Raw genomic sequence first — 20,579 nt, forward strand, 5'->3', positions numbered from 1 at the left:
TAACAGTATTTTAAATTATGAGAAAAAGAGGAAGATACGTGAATACTGTATAATTCGTTAATTTTAACATTTAACTTTTAAGGCATGACCTTGCATTCAATTCATTTAGTTCAGTTATCTTCACTTTTCTCATCTTCAACTTCTATGACTTAAAAAAAAAGAAAAGGACCCTTTTAAAACAGTGCTATTTATATCACTTTTAATAGTATATTCCGATAGTAAAAATATCATAAATATACATTCTCTATAAATGTAATATATTTATTTCTAAATGTTATTCAGTATTACACCTATATTATATATTTATTATCACTTACATACATAAGAAAAACTCAGAGGATCATAAAAATAAATAGAAATAGAATTCTAATATTTTTTCTCAGAAGTCATAATGAATTATCCTTTCATCTCTAAAATGTATGCTTCCTCATGTTGGAGATCACTCCTTTCAAACACAAAACAGTAAAAAATACGGTATGAGCACTCAGGGCACCTGCTTTACTGAGTTGACGCATGTCAACTCAAAAAGGCTCACATTTCATTTAGTACATTTTGTACCTAAGGAAACCGAGGCTTAGACAGTAAGAGAGTCACCTAATGTCATGCACAAGGTAAATAGAAGAGTCCAATCTAAAGCAAGTCTATTCATTCTGAATCTAATTAACTTTTCTTTGTACCACTGTATTCCACCCTTTGAAAAATGATACTTCATACCTGATATATATGGACAGCATTATCTAACAGCCTAACAATACCATTAACTCAAAAATCCTTTATAACATGATTAAAACCTTCATTTCTAAAACAAATCACATAAGATGTTTTATTAAATTAATACTATTTAATGATGATAATAGTAACTATAGTTAGAATATACAGCGATGACATTAATCCTATCTTTCTATATAATTTGATCTTAATTCTTTCTTTCATTTTGTATGAGAGGAAGTGAGGTCAGTGGGAATTAACTTTTAATTTCCAACTAATAAAGGAAGGTTTTGGGGGGAAGTTAGGCCTAAAAGAATGGCATGGAATTGGGCTAGAAGGAAGGAGGGAGAGCATTAGGAGAACAGGGAAATCTTTGGAGAATGTCCCAAATCCCAGCCTCTATCTACCAAGTAATCATATAGGAGCAGACAGTGAAAGACCGGACCAGATTCAGTCACTGACCTGGAGATGAAATTCTCCAATTTCCATTACCAACTCGGCCAGAAATTCATGCCCCCTGGAGCCAGACTTAGCCAACTTTCTATCTCCCTCTACCCTGCCTGGTTTATAAACATGGATTTGGGCATGGAGGTGCACAGGCCCAGCGCTCTCTTCCCAAAGGCAAACTATTTTTGTACAGCACCAAGCAGAGTGCAGGGGCCAGAAATGGTTGTAGTAAAAAAAAAAGAAATAACAATATTAAATCCTGTTAGCAGGTCTGTGAGTGATGGGCAAAAGGAGATAAGGTGAAGAATCAAAACTAAAAATTTTCAGCCTCCTGGCTATAGTAAAGTAAATACATTTTAGAGGGACACAGTTTGGTATAGGAAAGAGAACCTGAATTTGACAGTAGAAAGACCTGTGTTTATGTGCCCAGTTCTACCACTTCCTTGGGCTGGCACACAACCTCAACTTTACTGGCCTCAGTTAGCTGATATTTCAAATGGGAATGCAATCACTGATGTCACCATAGAGTTGTTCTGTGTATTAATGTGGGAATAAATAAAAGGTTGTTTAGTTACCATTTATTATTTACCTTCTACCTGTTTTCCAGGGCCAATGACTAAGTCACTCTTCCCTCCCAGGATCTCTCTCATCATTCTATTGTTCTCATCTAGAGTGATATTTCCTTTTCCAAAATCCTTTGGAATAGCTAGTAGCTACATTACAAAGAGTGCAATGAAATGGATGAAATTAATTATAACATTTTATTAAACCCCATATATCAAAATACCATCGTTTCAACATGTAACTGACATGAAAAATGTTATAGACATTTTATATTCTCTTTTCATACTTTTTAAATAAATGGTATATATTTTATACTCACAGCGCATTTCAGTTTGGCCTAGCCACACTTCAGTTTCTCAGTAACCACACATGGCTAGTCACTGCCTCTTCCAAAACAATGTTTCTCATTTCTGTGGACTGGATGCTTTTCAAAGGGTAGTTTTCAGTGGCAACAACCACTCAGTGACCTGGGGACCACTCCATAAAGCCAACTCAGTTTTGGAGTTTTAATTATTTTAACTATCTTCCCTGATAGCTGAGCTTCAAACATCATTTTCAAAATGGGATGGAGCAGAGTACAAGACTTGACCTTTGAAGGTCATTTTAGCCTTGATTCAGGGCCCTATGGATACTTTTAAAGATATTCCTAGTTGTTTAGATAAATAAAGCAGCTGGGAAGAGAGTGGGTCATATCAGATTAGAATCCCATTGCCCTACATCCTACCCAACAATGTTCAAGCTTTGAAATGCTATTAGGTTCCAAGGGATTCTGTGTGGCATGAATGAAGATGTGCCCATGTGTGTAAGGACCCTCACTCAGTCCACTGTATCCTAAATTTGGCCAGCTCACTAAGGCATGAAAGATTATGCAGTTTAAGTAGGATGAGAGTGGTGATGGTTGTTAAAAAAAATCTACATTAACAACAAACAAAAATAAAACGGAGACTTCCTAATAATATTTCATCTCAACTCTCAGGACCAGACCAAGATCTCCTAGAGACAGATAGTCCTGGCTAATCTGTTAACTCTGAAATTTTGTGTGCTTATTAATGTGTGGACAAGGTGCCTTTGAATATCTACAAGCACAGGAACCCTGGGAGAGGTCTGGCCTCACCTGTGTTTCTGCAGAGACTTGTGTGAAGGATCCATACCTAAGATAATGTAGAAGACAGTCAAGGCCCACTGATCTTTCTGAAGGTAGATATGGCAACTACCCAGGAGACAGATGTTTGCACAATGGTTTCTGGGCACTGTCAAATAGGATCACCACTTAGAGGGGCATTTGTTTGCAGAAGGGAAATGCAGTTGGCATTCTACCAGAGGTCTGGAGAGCTATGGAATATCAACACAGCTCTCCTGGAGAACATTTAACCTGGTCTGAGCTTGTGATGAACAGACATTAACTATCTGACTTGAAAATAAGGCATGTGGCATAGCTTGAAAACTGGGCTGGAAAAACACCTCCCTGCCTCTTCCCCTTTCAGGACAGAATTCTATCCTGAAAAAAGTATGAGGAAAAAAACGGTCTTATTCCAGCTCATTGATCAAGGGACTTTGCTGCTCATCTTGTCTATAAAATACCAATGAGAAATGTAATGTCCCTTGTGCAGAGAACCCTGTGGCTGCCCTCAAAGATTTGCAGAACAAGAAGGACATATCTTGGTCCATCTTGAATGGCCTGTCAAGGATTTGAGGAACCAGCCAGAGGTTTTTTTTCCAGCTCTTAGGTTCATTTCAACTTACTGGTAATTATTTTTTTTAAAACAGAGTGAATATAAAAAAATTTCCTGCTTTCATTCATATGCTTTACTTTTCTGACTGTATGTGGTAAAAAAATGATAACATTATACATACTAAGGGAATATTTTTCATTGTTTCACTAGTTCATTATCTAGGTTAATGCACCAAGCAGAAAACCTATTTTGGTTGCTCATAGTGTGTTAGAATTTTTAATCTTTGCATGCAGAACCAAAAAAAAAAAAAAGAAGAAAAAAGAGGACTGGACTCATTGTTGTTGAATGTAGGTGCATTGATTTTTTCAGTCATTACTCAGTTGGGTTTTACCGAATGCTTGCTCTACGCCAGATGAGACCCTAGGTTCTGAGTGTTAACCTTGGATCTAGTGTTTATGAGGTATAGACCCACTTAGTGAACTTTAATTCCCATGACAATGAGATGACATACATCTGATTTCATCACACATGGGACTAAGAATTAAGTATGTCAGGCATTTTACCAAGCAGTAGTAGTTTCTAATCTTTACTCAGTTCTCTGAACTAAATATTATTGGATCAATTTAACATATGAGACAAATGATACACAGAGAAGTAAAGCAATCTGGCCCGATTAAATTAATGGCAGAGGTGAAATTCAAACCTAATTTTGTCTGACTGCAAAGCTATGCTCTTTATCTCCACGGGAAAGTCTTCATTAACCACACAACTATTCTTCTGCCATGTTTTATCATGATATAGCTCATTTTGTATATTAATCCTAAATATCTCCATGGGATGTTAGGAGTTTTGTGGCTGCTTTACCAGCCAGCTTTTAGAAGGTTGGCGATGGTTTATAGGACCAAAGGAGACTGTTGTCATTCTTAGGCACAGCTCATCAGCAGAGATTCTGTTGCCATAGTGCTGAGATCTGGGCATCCAAGCTTGTGCTAATCACAGGGTCACACTGTTGAATGAGTAGAAAAGCTGTTAGGAGAATATAGGCCTCTGAACTTAATACTTGGGTTCTTCTTACATGCCAGTTTCATAGATCTCTCAACATATTGATTAGACATGGCCATCCATGTGCTTCAAAGAAACCAATATATTAAAGCTACTGGTGGAGATGAGAAAGTTGGAAAAAGCATATAAAGGTTATTGGCTAATTGTTTTGATATTTTCAGTACATAGATACCTGAATTGTTCTCTGTAGTCTCTTGAACTGGGGGGAAAAAAAAAGACAATTAAAAAAACAACTATTTCTAGCTTCCACTTTCTAATCATATGCATTTCCTCCTGTTCTTTGTGATGCTGGCAAGTTTGGGCATGTAAATTTATAAAAAGAAATAAAATCAATCTTTACTATCTTTGGTGATGTTAAATAACATCATTAAAATATTTCACAATTAACGGTGATCATTGAATTGTAAATTATGGAAGGTTCAGCAGTGTTGAAGAATCTCTCCACTAAAGCATTCTGGGATACTGTAAGAAGCCTAATGCAAGGTGCAAGAAAAAAAAATGATCTGTGTGCTGCAAATGAAGGTACCAGTTCTAAGAAGTTCCTCAGGGGAGCACAACTAGTGGTGGCAGTGAATAGCCTGAGCATCCACAGGTGCTTTTTAGGTGAAATACTAAAACATTACTTAAGATTTAAAGTTATATTTGAGTGTATTTTCCTAGGAGAGACTAATAATTGCCAGCTGTGATTCAGGTCAAAGGGGTTGGTGATATGGACATCAGTTGCTTATATAACACCTATCTCTTCTTCATGCCCCTTGTCATAGCATCCCCCAATTTTCTTCTAAGGAGCTACCTTTTCCCCTTAATCCATCTGGTTGAGGTGATATTGAGTTATTCTCTGGACATGGAAAATAACCATGTTGGAGATTTAGTGATGGGGACACAACTCTATTACTGCCATTTAGACACAATCTTGGGATTTTTGTTGGGACATCTGGGAGCAGTTAATATTCACCCTACAGCTACTTGTGAAGGATGACTGCTTGATTACTTAGTCAACCCAAGAGACAAAGAACAGTACACTGTTGGTGGGAATGCAGACTGGTGTAGTCACTGTGGAAAACAGTGTGGAAGTTCCTCAAAAAACTAAAAGTGGCCCAGCTGGTGTAACTCAGTGGATTGAGTGATGGCCTATGAGCCAAAGGGTCACTGGTTCAATTCCCAGTCAGGGCACATACCTGGGTTGCAGGCCAGGTCCTCAGTAGGGGGCGCATGAAAGGCAACCATACATTGGTGTTTTTCTCTCTCTCTTTCTCCCTCCCTTCCCCTCTCTCTAAAAATAAATAAATAAAATCTTTTAAAAATAACTGCACTTCACAACAGGATGGATGGAACTGTAGAGCATTATGCTAAGTGAAATAAGCTAGGCAGTGAAAGACAAATACATATGATCTCACCTATAGGTGGAACAAAACAAATCAACAAAGACAAAAAAGAGAGCAAAGTAGAACCAGAGACAGGGAAATAAAGAACAAACTGACAGTAACCAGAAGGGGGGGGGTGAGAGGGATAACGGCAAAGAAGGGGAAGGGTCATCAAGAAACGTGTATAAAGGACCCATGGACAAAGACAACAGGGGAGGGGAGAGGATTACATGTGGGATATAGGGGTGGGTAGGGTGAGGGAGAGTAATGGGGGAAATGGGGACAACTGTAATTACACAAGAGTGAAAAAAAGAAAACAAAATAAAACAAGCAAACAAACAAACAAAAAGAACCGAGAAGGCAGGCAGGATGGGTCCTGATGACATGAAGCCAAACCCAAGCAAGTTCTACATCTGTTTTTCTCAGTTACATTAACCCATACATTTCTTTTTTCTTTCTTTCCTTTTTTTTTTTTTTGCTGCAGTTTCATATGAGTTTCTTGTCATTTATAAGCAAGAGAATGCTAATTAATACTGCAAGTTGGATTAAGTGCTCCTATTCAAAGCCTGTCTGAAGTTGTTGTAGCCCCTCGGAGTGTGTAGTGATCCTGCAGGATGATTAGCAGGAAAAAGTATATGGCTTGGCTGTATCGTGGTGTGATTACTTAACAGCGTTATTATCAGCAAGATCTAATACAGGCACACGTGCGAGCAGAGAAAAACAATGACTAAATTCATTAACCGTGGCTTGTTTACTCTCTCATTGTTTAAGCAAATAGAAATTAATTTGTTTCTTGGGATACCTGTCCCTAGTAAATCCTGCAGTGCTCACATATCAATGAAATTGGGTTTGATATCTGCAAATATGCCTGGGTTTCATAAATATTGCATTTTCCACAAGTAGCAGTAGAGACCCAGGCTCCACAAACAGTTTTCTGTGCTGACATCTGTAATAAAAGATGGAGAAGGCAATGAGTTACACAGCGATCGACCTTCAGGATAGAAAGATAAAGATATACTTATTTCACAATTTAAATATTTCTTTCTATTTGATCTTGCCATCAGACAGGCATGCTTTTATCTCTGGCATCTACAGAGGGCCTGCACCTGTCTCTGGCAGAGAACATCCAGGGCTGACACGTAGGTTTCATCTCTCATGACTAATCTAATTGATTGGTAGTTGTTGCCTGGAGGGCTGGACTAAGAAGTGTTTTGGGGTTTTCTGGGAGAGGGTTTTCTGATCCACTAGCAATGGCTGCCCCAGGCAAGAGATAGACAAGAGGTAACGCTAAGGAGACACCAAGAAATATTGAAAAATCTAAGCCGATCTGGTGGTTTGAAAGAAGGCAAAGATTAGCCTGTGAGCATAATCAAGCTAATTGCACTAGAAGTCAATTATAAACACTGACAAAAGGATATTTTATGTCATAAAATAACAAGCCAACCATACCGCTGAAGCTGAATGAAAATGTGTTGATAGGTCAGTTTAATATCACTGTGGACTCTAGTAAATGCTGTTCTGTGTTATAGTTCACAAAACTGGGGCCCAGCAGGGCTGAAGGTGGAAGAGCACGGCAGTTAAAAACAGACTCATAGGGTTGGGATTCCCAGCCAATCGTCAGCCAGCCCTGACTAGCCTTGGGTTCTTAAGCAAATCATTTTACTTTTGCAATCCTCAGTTTCTTCATAGAGGACAGTGGAGAGGACCTGTGACTTATGGCTTTTTTGAAGCTTATTTCAATCAATTAATGTAATTAAAGAATATTTCTGAAGTTCTTAGCAAACTTTCTGGCACATTATGGGCATGAAATATACGGCAAATAAAAACAACACAGAAAACAGCAAAGCTGGTGATATCCTTTTGTCTAACCCAGTCAGTGATTGTAACTTGCTCAGAATTTGTCATGGTATATAAGATTGAGTTATAGAGAAGGTATAACCATTCAAAAAGAAATGTGTAAACAAAGCATAAACTCTCTCCCCTCTTTTGCTTTAAAGGCATCAAATTGGAAGTGGCAGAAAATCAGGATTAAGTGCACTGAATTATGAGTTCAACTATATGAATTTGAATCTTAGTTTAATGCTTGCTAATTCTTTTCTCTTTAGAGATAATAGTTGTAACATCTACCACTGGGATTTTTGTGCAGATAACATGAGTTAAAATATGGACAGCAGTTGGCCCAAAGAAATGCCTAGCTCAAAGTAAGTGCTCAAGAAATGCTATTGTTAATAATTATGTAAGTCTCAAGGATATAACCTTTCTAAGTGTGGCTCCTGTTGATTTAGGTATTGCATGTCAGGTTTCATGCTATGTGCTGATCTCATTTAATCATTATAAAAACCTTGTTGGGATAAAGGTTACTTCCTAATGAGACTGTGTGTTCCCAAGGGGAATGGTCTGTTCACTGCTATAGATCGAAGGTCTGGCTTAAAGAAGGTACTCAATAAATAAATTCTGGACAAATTATTGGATCCTCATTTGCTAAATGAAGACATCAAAGCTTGAAAGGGTTAATGCTACATGTATACAGTTCTTAGTAAGGATTATTTTGTGCCTTCCTGAGAGATGCTGATGTCAGGTTTGGACCCAAATCCATTTACTTTTGACTCCAAAGTCTATTTCTTGTATCCACCACGATCACTGACTTGAACATAATCAGGGATTATTCACATCTCAGAAAAAATGATGTCACCATATCGAAGACCATTTTACTGAGAGCAAGCTGTGGGGCAAATAGCTACTTTCACACTCCCCACCCCCATTAATCATGCTTATCCAGATGAAATTAACTTCAAAATTATAAATCAACAGAGCAAGGCTTTATAAGAAAAGAAGTTACTGGGTACAATATCTTTACAAGCTGAGTGGGAAGAGTTTCTCCTTCTCTAGCCTGGGAGGTATTTATGAACGGACATAACGTAGGCTATTGGGCATTGAGAGATCATATAGGAATCTGCAGGTATTCAGCACCAGCAGGTATTGTCATGCAACATCAGAACTGAAAAGGAAGACTATAGATATAATTTGATACAACTATCTAATTTATAGATGATATCCATTTTCTGTGAGTGTGCAACCACAAATTCAGTGACTTTTTAAAAAGCCACATTTATGGTCTCACAGTATCTGTAGGTCAGAAGTCCAGGCATGGAATGACTGAATTCTTCACTCAGGGTCTTATCAGACTGAAAACAACGGGTGAGCTAAGGCTGTGATTGTCATCCGCGAAGCTTGGTGTCCTCTTCTCAGCTCAGATGTTGTAGGCAGAATCCATGCCCTTCTGGTTGTAGGACTGAGGTTCCTGATTTCCTGCTAGCTGTCAGTTAGGGCCTAGAGACCACCCACTTTTTCTTGTAACATAAAATAATCATGACAGTGATATATTCCCAGGTTCTGCCCACATTCAAAGGAGAGGGGTTACACAAGGGCAAGGGTCCCTGGGATTCAGTTATAGAAGGCCTCCTCTGAAGTAACTTGAGAACATGTCCCAGAAGGATGAATGGATTTGATTTGTTTGGAGCACAGGGCTTACCAGAGAGAGACCTGGATCGATGGCTATTCACCTGGCTCCAAGTTCATCTCCAATTCTGGTCTCTGTAAATCAAATGCTTCACATTGTATATCTAACAACTCAATCGCCCTGATAGATAATGTTCTATTAGCATATATTTGGTAATGAATGACAAAAATCCAAATCAGACTGGCTTAACCAGAAAGGGATGTTATTGGCTCATAGGGTCAAGTGTCTGTCTATGACTGCAGGTATGTCTCCATCTATTTTCTGGTTAAGTCTTCCTTCATGTTGCCTTCATTCTCAGTCAGGCCTCCTCATTTTGGTAGCAAAGGGAATTGCCAGAGCTCCAGGCTAGATTTTTACCAGCTAAGTATGCCCATTATTATCATTTTGTTTTTATGAGTACTTTTAAATAATAGTTCCAGTAAATATTCTAGGCCTGATAATGATTGTACCAACCTGCGTCAGTACAAATGTCTAAACCAACCATAGTAACAACTGGGGTAGAGCGCCCTGGTTGACGAGTCTTGGTCATATGCCCTAGTGCCAGGGGCTGGAATCAGCACCCATAGAACCAAATGGACTGAGACACTTAGAAGGCTGGTTTCCCAAAGGCAAATAAAGGTGGTGTAAACGCAGTAGGAAAATGGATGCAAGGCAGTCAAATGCTACCAATAGTCTATGTAGGGCTCCCCCTAGTGGAATGTGGCAGAGAGTGGGATCTGGGGTAAAGCAGGTTTATTGCAAAGAGGAAGGTGAGGGGAGAGATGAAGGGTGAAATAGACTGATCATTAACCCACCAAAATAGTGTTTAACAGAGAAATAAAGAGAGAACCAGTACAGCAGCCTTGATGAGTTTGAGTTCCTGGGGTCAAGCTGTGGGTCCATCATAACAAAGTGTTATTCTCCTGTAAGTCATACTAAATTCCTGAGCCTGTTTCCTTTACTGTAAAGTGGAGCTACCTGCTGTGCCTACCTCATCTTTCAATCACTGCAAAAAGTAACATTCCAAAAAAAACAAAGCAAAACAAGGGAGAAACTGTCTGAGATTTCAGAAGGGCTTACATATGCTGAATTAGTAGTTCAAGGAGAATATTGAAATTTTCAGTAGGGCTATTCTTTGAGATGAAGCCAACAGGATAGTATTCTGGACACCTATTAAAAATTTGTTTTTAGAAATCATATGCCACAGAGGTAATACCTTGGGCAAGCTCAGGCGTAAGGAAGCTGGAACCTTGGCAGCTTGGAAGAGAGGGAGTTGAGAGAGAGAGCTGGGCATATCTAGTGAAACAAGTTTGAGTGTGTCCAAGTGCATCCATTCTTGTGCCTGAGGGAGCCTGTTGGGGGACCAGGAAGCATGCAAATCCCAGTCAAGGTACTAGCAGGTGATGGCTCGGCTCCAGAATATCAGTGTGGTTGCTGAAAGATCACAGTCAGTAGCTGGGAATACTAAGATCAAGGTTCACATATGCAAATAGGCATCATCAAATTAGAAAGTGAAGAGTGTTAATATTCTTAAAGATTGAAGGGTTTATCAAGAATTCCTGTTTATCCAATTAACTGTATCCTGGGCTTCTCCCATGTGAAGGCCTGGAGTAGCACGGTGACTGTGGGCTTGGCTTCTGTAGCGGGGAGGCCTGGGTTTGAGTCTTGGGTCTGGTATGTAATATTGGGAAATGCATTTAACCTCCCTGTGCCTCAGTTTTTCTCTTATGAAAATGGGGAGGGGTATTATCATAATCATAGTACTGATATCACAGGACTATTTGAGGGATTAAATAATATTTGTGAAGCACAGAGTAGTTCTGGAGCATAGGGCATGGGTAATACCTTTTCACTGTATTTTTATGTGCCAAGACCTCATTATGAATATAACTTTTAAGACTTTGAATTCTGGTTCTAGCTCAGGAGACATATATTACACAAATAATATCACCAATCACTTTTTAATTACAACGATGATGCATGTTACGAAGGAGTCATACAGGTGTGAGAGTGCTGATAACAGGGGACCTGCCTTGGTCTGGAGATCAGGGAAGTGACAGGTCCCCTGACCCTTGGAAGGGTGAGTGGGGTTTGGATAGTGGTGGAGTGTGGCTTCTGACAGAAGGAACAGCTGGCACAAAGTAGCAAGGGCGTCCAACCTTTTGGTGTCTCTGGGCCACACTAGAAGAAGAGTTGTCTTGGGCCACACATTAAATACATTACGGCATATAATCACACACACACACACACACACACACACATAAAATCTCATAATGTTTTAAGTAAATTTACAGTTTTGTGTTGGGCCACATTCGTAGCCATCCTGAGCCACAGGCAGCCCACAAACCACAGGTGGGACACCCCTGGGAGGCATCAAAGAACTTTGCAGACTCTAGTAACTGACAGAGTGCCAGTGTGGTTGGAGTGGAGGGGGAGACATGATATTAAGGAGAAAAATCAAGCCTTGTACACCTCATGTTTAAGTGTGTTTTATTTTAATTGAGGTAGTAGAGGACATATGTGAAATAGATATTTAAAGAGGGGCCGTATTTTGTCATTCAGAAGTGAAGGGTCACTGGGGAGAAAGAGACATGGAAGTAGAGGGACCAGTCTAATTAGGGTACAGAGGGAGAAACACTGGGAACTAGAAGCAATTAGCAGTTAATTTTTGTTAGCAGTGATGATAACTAGGTATAAATAATATAGTGAAGAACATGGGCCAGGTGATGGAGGGCATTGAATTCTGGGCAGAAATGTTCAGACTTTGGTACATTGGTATGCAATTAAAAATCCTTCAGGTTTTGGATAAGTATAGTGATAGATAAGAGCTGTGTTTTGAGCGTATTGACCCAACAGGTTTGGGAATGGTGACAGTAAAAAGGGAGGGAGTGTGGAGCGAGAGAGGGAGAGAGAGAGAGAGAGAGAGAGAGAGAGATGAAGGACTAAATGGCATATAACATTTTTATTCAATTAGGAGATGCTAATAAAAACCTAGATGAGAGAGGCAAGGAAGGCTTGAATGTTACTCATACATAGTAATCACTCAGTAAATATTAGCTCTTATTAATTCAGCTGCTTTTAAAACAAAGAAAAAATAGCTCTTGATAGGTACAAAATGTATCTCATATACAGGCAAACTTTCCCTCCTCTTAGCTCTCGTAGCATTTCCTAGAGACCTTCAAATGCCAGCTACATTCTGTGGTACATTGTGATTGTTTAGAGATAAGTACGGCTCAGCAATGGACTTCGTCTGGACTCCTAGAAGACAGATACCAAGGGAGATATTTATTTCTAAATCTTTTATACCACCTTATATTCAGTAGGCTCTTAACAAATGTGGGCTTCTTTCTGCAGTTGTTCAGTCTGTTCTGAACCCCAAGGACCCCAGATTAAAGGATTTTTAACTCCTTTGAGATTTGACAGGAGTAGTAAATTTAAGCTTTTGAGGCAGCGGCAGGTGGCTGCACGTCCTGCACAAATAGGGCTAAATCTTATCTTTATTTAAGGAGGGGGAAGTGAAACCTCCACTTTGTCACTGAACATTTGTCAGTATTTCCTATTCCTAGGAAAACATGGCTGCTTACCTGTTTTTTATTTCCCTATTGACTTCTACTTCACAATTTCTTAAGCTCAAATATAATGAAGCAGCCTATAAAATCTAAGGTCAGACTGAAGACCCAAAATGTCATCAACTCTAGAGTTCCTGAAGCTGGGATCCAGGTATACACATCCATGAATGAGCTTGACATGTGAAATGCCTTGGTAAACTTTGTGGGTATTTTTGTAAATATATTTTTCAGAAGAGAGAGGGCCTATAGAAATTGTGAGGTTCTCAGAAGGGTCTATAATTCTAAAAATATGATCCAATGCTTATCAAGCCATCATAATGGGAAAACTGAAAAGGAACCATCACATTGTCTCATTAAATGTCCTTGGAAAAAGGTCCGATTCTAGATGACCCAAGATCTACAGACAGGAAGTTCTTTCTTAAGTCTACCCTAATTCTTTGGCACCTCCTCCCCATGCAAGCCCTTGGTAAATTCAGTGGAAATAGCAAACAGCTGCTCACCAACACCCACCCCAAAGAAAGAACAAGACATTTCTCACATATCTCAAGCTGCTTTAAATGTTCTTTCTTTGGCAAAGGAGAAAAAAAAGAAATATATTTTTGGCCTCTAAACCTTTTCCCACCCATGTGTATTTCTGCAGAAATGTTATCCATATGGTTCCGATTGCTTTCTTCATAATTCATTAGGAATGCTTTGCACTGAGAACTTTTCTGATGACCAAGGAGTCTTTGGAGACTTTTAAAAATGGCTCTCTTAGCCTTTCTTCACAGAAACAGGGGAAACTAAACAGAGCCAAATGCAAATGAACTAAGACCAGAAAAGGTTGGCGTTTTATTAAAAACTCAAGCCATAAGGCTTGGGTAAGTCTTACATCTGCCCATGCAAAACCTTCACCTCCTCCTGCAGGCACAACAGCTAATAAATACTCCACTGGCACAGAAGATGCCATGGTCTCAGCCATTTAAGTTGATATTTGGAGTTGGGTGTGATGACCCCATTAAAATTCTAAGCTTTTCCAATCACCTCAATGCTTCTCTACTATTTCCAGGGGACACAGTAAAGAGTTTGGACTTAGACTTGAGTGTGGAATCCCTGAATCCATAACCTACTAGCTGTCCCTTGGCTTGCTACTCAAGTTTCTGAAGATCCAATATCCTATTATGTAAAAATGGGTTTGTATTACCTACTCCATACGTCACAGCATTTTGAGACTTATAGAATACAGGGAAGCTCCAAATTAAATGCCTGGTGCATGATAAAAGTTCAAAAATTCTCTCTTTCCCTCTTCTCTTTTTTTCTAACAATAGTTGGAACTGGGAAGGGTTCTGTGTTTCCTGAGGGAAATATTATCTGTGTGGGGTGGAGGAGAGGAAGATAGGAAAATATTCCTTAGTGCTAAGTCTTCTCTTTCTAAGGCATCTGGATCACAGCCTATCTTGGGAGACTGATTAAGACAGAAGAGCTAAGAAGAATTAGTCATATCTTGGGCCTCCTCCGAAGCTGCCTAACTAGGTTGTTTCAGACTCATTTCAAAGCTACGTTCCCAGCAGGGCTGCTGTGCCTACTCTCACTCAAAGAGAGATGATGGAGAAACAGAGAGAAAAGAAGGAAATAATAAAGGTCAAGATGGGGTAGACAAAGACAAGAGAAAAGGCAGGGGAGTATGAAAAAAGGAAGGAGGGAGGGACAGGAGACATCGACCCGGGCTGCATTCTGAAATGGATGGGAGAAGCAGCGTTTGTGGTGAGCGTGTCTCTTTGTGGTTGGAGTCAAAGTCAGAACTGACTCAAGAACCTCTGCCCAGGATTTCAACCTGAAGTGGAGGGAAGGAGAAAACAGTCCAAGCAAGAAGGAGAAGTTTTTACCAGGCATAGAGAAAGCGATCACTCCCTAGGTCAGTGGCTGGAGAGCTGTCCGTGGTGCTGACCACCCGTGACTTGGATTAGAGTGTAGGAGAAGCAGAGAGGCGCTTGGAAGTGTAGCACTCCTGCTTCCCTCTGCTCCCGCCCTCCCCCATCCTGTGCTGCTGAGACCCAGGCTCATTCTGGTCAGTTCTCTGTCTCCTCCTCGTTTATTTCCTCCCTCCTCGTCAATTAAATAATTTTCTCAAGTTCTCAATTCCTCACTGAACAATTTATCTTCTGTGTTGTTTCACAACTCTTCTCTCTGTAATTAATTCACCAGGCCTTAGATCCTTCTAGGTCTCCCTAGTTATCACATCTCTCTTGTCGCCCTTTGCATACAAATCACATGAATAACAATAGCAATCATAATTACAGGTAACATGCTTTGAGTGCTTACTGTCAGGAAGTATTCTAAGTACTTTTACACACGCTAACTCATTTAAATCTTACACTAACCATGTTAGATAGGTGTTTATATTCTCTTATTATGCAGGTAAGAAATTGAGGCGTAAGAGATAAGCAGTGTGACCAAGATCACATAGTTACAGGATTCCAGCTGGTATAGCGCCTGCACTTTTACTGAATCCAGGTTCCTTTAAATTTCTCATCACTTTTTTTTTTTTTATTGCTCCCTGTGCGTCCATCTGGCAGCTTTACCGTTGTCACCTACCACTGCCTAAGTTTCCAGGGGCTACGAGTCCTCATTGCTGATTTAGTTTACATTTTAAAACGATGCAAAGCAAGCCAACACACCGAATGTGCGCTGTGTGAGAATTCCGATCGTGGACCGGCCTTCTTTCCTGCTTCAGGCTGAGGCCCCGAGTCAGCAAGTACAGCCTGCGTCTCTGGCTGAATTCCGGGTCTTTGGCTCTCTGTATTCATACCCTCACTCCCACAGTCCTCTCGCCCCTTCCCTGCCGCTTGGTGGGAACTAGTTTTTGGCTTTAACCTCGAATATGCAGGCGGCCCCTTAGCCTGATTTTTCCTAGCAGAATACGGCAACATTATTGTAATACATGTTCTAACAACAATGCTATTCTTAGAGGCATGCCACAACCCAGTCGTTCCCGAGCTTGTTCGATGGAGAGAACTTTGCGTCCCCTCAGCATTTCCCTCCTACATCCTGCCCACCTAGAGAAGAACCTGCTTAATTCTGGGAGGTTACGTGGGCTCACGCCTACAGATACTGAGAAACAAACAGTCAAATACTCATAGAGAGGCCCATCGATGCGAACAGACCCACGCGGGCACCTCCCCAGACGAAATCACACGCAGACAGATACAGACGCACAAGCACCCGCATACCCAGAAACCCGCAGATACTCGCGAAGCACACAGCCATAGACGCGCGTGAGAACACCAGGATGCGGGTTTCTCAGTCCCTTTCGGTGCTCACTCGGGGACACGCCACCCTATCCCCAGACCCAGGAGACTCCCCAGTAGCTCAGCCTCAGACCACCCAGGCCGCCCCTCCTTGCTCAGAGGCCTCCCTCCTCTCTTCTTCCTCCTCAGCCTAAAGACGTACAAAACACTCCTCGGAATAAAGCGGGGCTCTGGGCTCCTCCCTCCCCGCCCCCGGCAGCCGCTCCCCCATTCATTTTCGCCCGTCTCTGGGTAAGTCCCTCCCCCCGCGTAGCCCGGCCTCCCCTGCTCCCCGCCCTGAGACCGCGGCGCACTTGGACTTCCCTCTCCATTCGCTAGCCGCCTCGCTCCGGGTCCCCACGGCTGTGAACTGATCTGGCTGGGGGGGAGGAGGAAAGCTCAGGCGAACCAAAGAGAGAGGGAGGGAGAGCCAGCGAACCAGCGAGAAAGCCGGGGGCAGAGGGAATAGTGACCGCCTTCCGGAGCCGGGATTCATGCCTGTCCTCGGGACCAGCCAAGGGGACTTTACGGCTGAGTATGAGCCAGGCTGCTAGGAGCCAGGTACCCTCACGCCTGCAGTCCCCGCGCCGTTCCCGGTATGCGAGCTGGACGCAGGGCTCTCCCAAGTTCCCACCAAACCGAATAAAAAGCGTCCGCCTGCAGCTCTCCGCCAAAGACGGACATTGACTCCAGGTAAGGCGGAGCCGGGGCGCAGCGCCCCGCAGCCCATCTGCCCTTGGAGACAGCCCCGGCCGCATTCGGGGCGCCCCCGCCCGCTCCGCCCCCTTCCTCCCAGCACCCTTCCGCTCTTCCCTTGCCTCCCGCCACCTCTAAACCCTCTCAGGTTCCCGGGAAGGGGGGTGCTCAGTATTCTGGGGTGCAAAGGGTTAAATGCGGCTTTTAGTTAGTGGCCTCTGTGCTCCCTGGCGCGCTCCCGACGTGTGTACCGTGGTGGGAACTTGATGTGGTGCTGGTGTGTGTTTGCATGTGCAGCGTCGTCTTTTGCATTTGATGGCTGTGTTTGTGATGTGTGTGTGTGTACGTACACAGGAAGGGTAAAGAGGGTCCTATAACCTAGTTAAGACGCGATGTGTGTGCGCATGTTTGTTCGTATGTGTTTGTATGTGTGCGTTGTGTGTCTTTTTAATTAGGTCTCCAGCTTACACGGAAGGGATCCTTACTACAGGATCACATAGCCATGGGGACACCCGCTGTGGACTTCCTCTTGGGGCTCTGGGCTTGGGGTTGGGGAGGGTTATGGGGATAAGGATGGTACCTTATTTAGCTCAATATTGGTACCCTTGAAGGAAAATTCTGCAAAGGATGGAGACCTGCTACACTCGGACGCGCCGTTTCATATGAAAGAGAAATGGCCAAATGTTGAGGGAATGAGATGCTGTCACTTTAAATTCCACACTAGGCAGGCTCCAGGATTCTGATGGGAATTTGGACTCACTGGGTAGTGGGTGACATAGGAAGGAAGAACTCAGCAATGAGCTCCTTATCTGTGGTTTGACAAGTCTGGGATAGACTCTGCCCTGCTTCTTCATTTGTAATTGTAGCAGCATAACAGCACCTTCTGCTTCTGGTGCTTTGGGAGAGGATCTGGGCAAGTTTGCATAGATCCCCTTAAACGAAAAGGAGGAAGGGTCCTCAGGGACTTGCTCATCCATTACAGTTACACAGTATCTCCAATTCCTACAAATTTCATCTGGGAGAAGGGCTGGGTAATATGGAAGGAGATGGATGGGGCACTCGCCTAAGACAGACTCCGTTCTCTCTTTCCCATTTCAGACAGGCTTGGGAAGCCCCAGAGCATCTCTTCCTACACTGAACCTCCTCATGGCTCCCCTGGAGTGAGGAGGATACTGGGAGAAGGCAGAGGGGCAGTGTGTGCATGCGCCTGTGTGTTTCAGTACTGACGGAGACGTACAATTTGGGAACGGGTGGTGGGTGGAGAACTCATGGCAGGATATGGCAGTAATTGACTTAAACTGCTGTCCTGCTATTTGTACTTCACATCTCTTACTTGGTTCCAAAATACTGCCAAGGGCATCGGGGGTGGGGGGTAGTGGGAAGAATCTCAGTAAGGAAGACAGTTCGAGCCAAGTCCTTCTTTCCTCTTTCCTCCACTCCTAGGAGGCTCTCTAGGTAAGTCCTTGGCCACCCTGGCTAGGTCCTGCTGGGCTGGGACTCCAGGGCCAGTCATTGATTTGATTCCTGGCTGCCTCTTAAAGGCTTGCCCGACTCAGCAAAAATGCTGAGTTTTACTGCTGTTCATGGCTTCCAGATTCGGCAGCTGTTACTTTTCCAAGGTAAGAGGCAGCGGTTCGGCTCTCAGAAGCAAGGCTAGGGGAGGACAAGGGCTGAGATGCTGGGACACAGCCTCGTGTCTGGCTGGGAAGGGGCCATGAAAAGACCTTTTGGGAAAATAAAAGTAGAAATATCCATGTCTTAACAATTATTTATACATATGTATCTATGTATCTTCTGGGGAGAGAGAAAAGCAAACGTGTATTGGCAAGAACCTGCCCTGGCGGGTGGGTGCCGGTGCTACCTGCAAGTACTTGCAGACACACTGTCATTCTCTGGCCAGAGGCTGACACCTGAAACTGAAGCCTTTACAGGGAATCTGCTTCCAGAAACTCACATCAGAACAGAGCTCCCAAGTTCATTTTGGATAGGGGTGCGAAGGCAGAGGAGGAGACCCCATGTAAGGAACTGCTCATATTTTCTCTTTTCAATCCATAGACAATGAAATCTGAACGGAATATGAAAGACCAGACAGGCAGGACTCTGTGGCCCAGAGAGGGGATGAGAATTCCCTCGAGGGAGTCAGTGGTATGCCAGGGCCAGAACCCCTGAAGCCTGACACCCAGGTCATTTGCCACACTGCCCAGGGACTGTCTATTGCTCCTCACCCCTGTCTTGCCACTCCACTCCCACCCAAGACAATCGCTTGTCTTCCGTCATCAAACTTCTCATTTTGGAGATGCACCTCAAAGCTGCTCTGCTGAAAACATGACCCTGGGGAGAAAGGGTCTAATTCCTCAGTCGCTCTCCTCACTAGACAGACAGACAGACAGACACACACACACACACACACACACCCCATACATTCTTTCTCCATTGCCTTCAGAGAATTACACACAGGCGGGAATCCAATACTGGCTATGACCGTAGTGCACCTGAACTGTACCTGAGCTCTTTATTAAGGAGTGGTTTGCTTTCCATAGAGCCAAGTGTATACCCATCCACTGATGCAAATACTTTCAGCAAATTAATGTCTTCATATTAATGAGAATCTCACCCTGGATCTTATAGTCACTGTGGCCTGTGTGGGCACACGTGCATACCTGCGCTCATACAGACATGTGCATACATAGATCCAGAAACCTTTCTTACTTGCTGTATTCCCCAAAAGGAAGTTGCAACCTCCGCACCAATTTGTGTTCCTGTATGGTAAAGGCATCACCCACAGGAAGACTGGGACACATAGTCACAGGGAAGGAGAAATATAAAGCTCTATGAAAGATGGGCTTTTGCGAAGTAAGAATGAGGCCCGCACAGGAGTATGCTCCTGGACTCCTGGATGTGTGTTTCGGGGTATAGATGAGCACTGACGAAAAAAACATGGGGGTTTCAGGCCCATCTGCAGTAGAGCAGTTTCCAAGCCGGCTTTTCCGGGGCTGGATGGCACTTCAGTTCCCAGAAGGGGGAGCTGTGACTCCATTTCAACCAAAGAGAAACAGCTTGGAGATTCCAAATCAGTTCCTGGGCCCCTGTTGAGTTTAGATGGCCCAGCTGAGGCTGCAACGTATTTATTTGAAACAGCACAGGTAGGGACCTTAAAAACAGTCTGTACACTCTCTCCTACTCAGTCCAAATAAAACATCTTGGTGCTTGCAAGAGTTTGTACTATTGACCACAAAGCCCTCTATTTGTCTGGAAAGGTCTTTTGCCCAAGGGGTCTTCAGCTGTACAGAGACATTTTCTGATTTGCATCCTCTGGTTTGTCCCCTCCCAATTCCTTAGACAAAATCACCAATGTATATCACCTGAACACTCTGCTAAGGTTACACATATCCTGCCCTTCTTCTCTCCCCGAATGACACTTGCTGAATTCCAAAGATAAACAAATCGGCCAATGAATTCCTGGTAATCATGTTAAAGACAAGATGGGAATTATGTAAAGAGGACAAACCTTCAAATGTCATTCCCCAAATAATCCTCCTCATTGTTTTTCATTCTAATCTTTCGGCAAGGAATACTTTTATTCCTTTATTTTTCGACTTCAGCATCTACTTTATAAAATCCCACCCATATTTCAACATCCAGCTCAAATGACCCTTCCAGGAAGTCTTCCCAAATTCTTATTTTGGAATTAATCTCTTTCTCTCCTGTTCTTTTGTGTAATTGTCTCTGAA

General features: G+C 42.5%; 1 protein-coding gene across 6 annotated transcripts in view; it reads left to right on the forward strand.

The window, feature by feature from the left end:
• Positions 1-20,579, forward strand: part of BRINP1 (BMP/retinoic acid inducible neural specific 1) — a 491,421-nt gene that overhangs the window by 305,703 nt on the left and 165,139 nt on the right. Inside the window, exon 1 of one of the 6 annotated variants that reach the window (XM_037154702.2) lies at positions 16,504-16,845. The exons of the other annotated variants lie outside the window; for them this stretch is intronic. The gene's annotated coding sequence lies outside the window, so the exon portion shown is untranslated. Of the gene's footprint in view, positions 1-16,503; positions 16,846-20,579 lie in introns of those variants that run through there. 6 annotated transcript variants of the gene reach the window in all.

The sequence above is a fragment of the Artibeus jamaicensis genome, unplaced genomic scaffold (genome assembly GCF_021234435.1).
Source record: "Artibeus jamaicensis isolate MK-2021 breed Jamaican fruit bat unplaced genomic scaffold, CSHL_Jam_final scaffold_1964, whole genome shotgun sequence".
Classification (NCBI taxonomy): domain Eukaryota; kingdom Metazoa; phylum Chordata; class Mammalia; order Chiroptera; family Phyllostomidae; genus Artibeus; species Artibeus jamaicensis.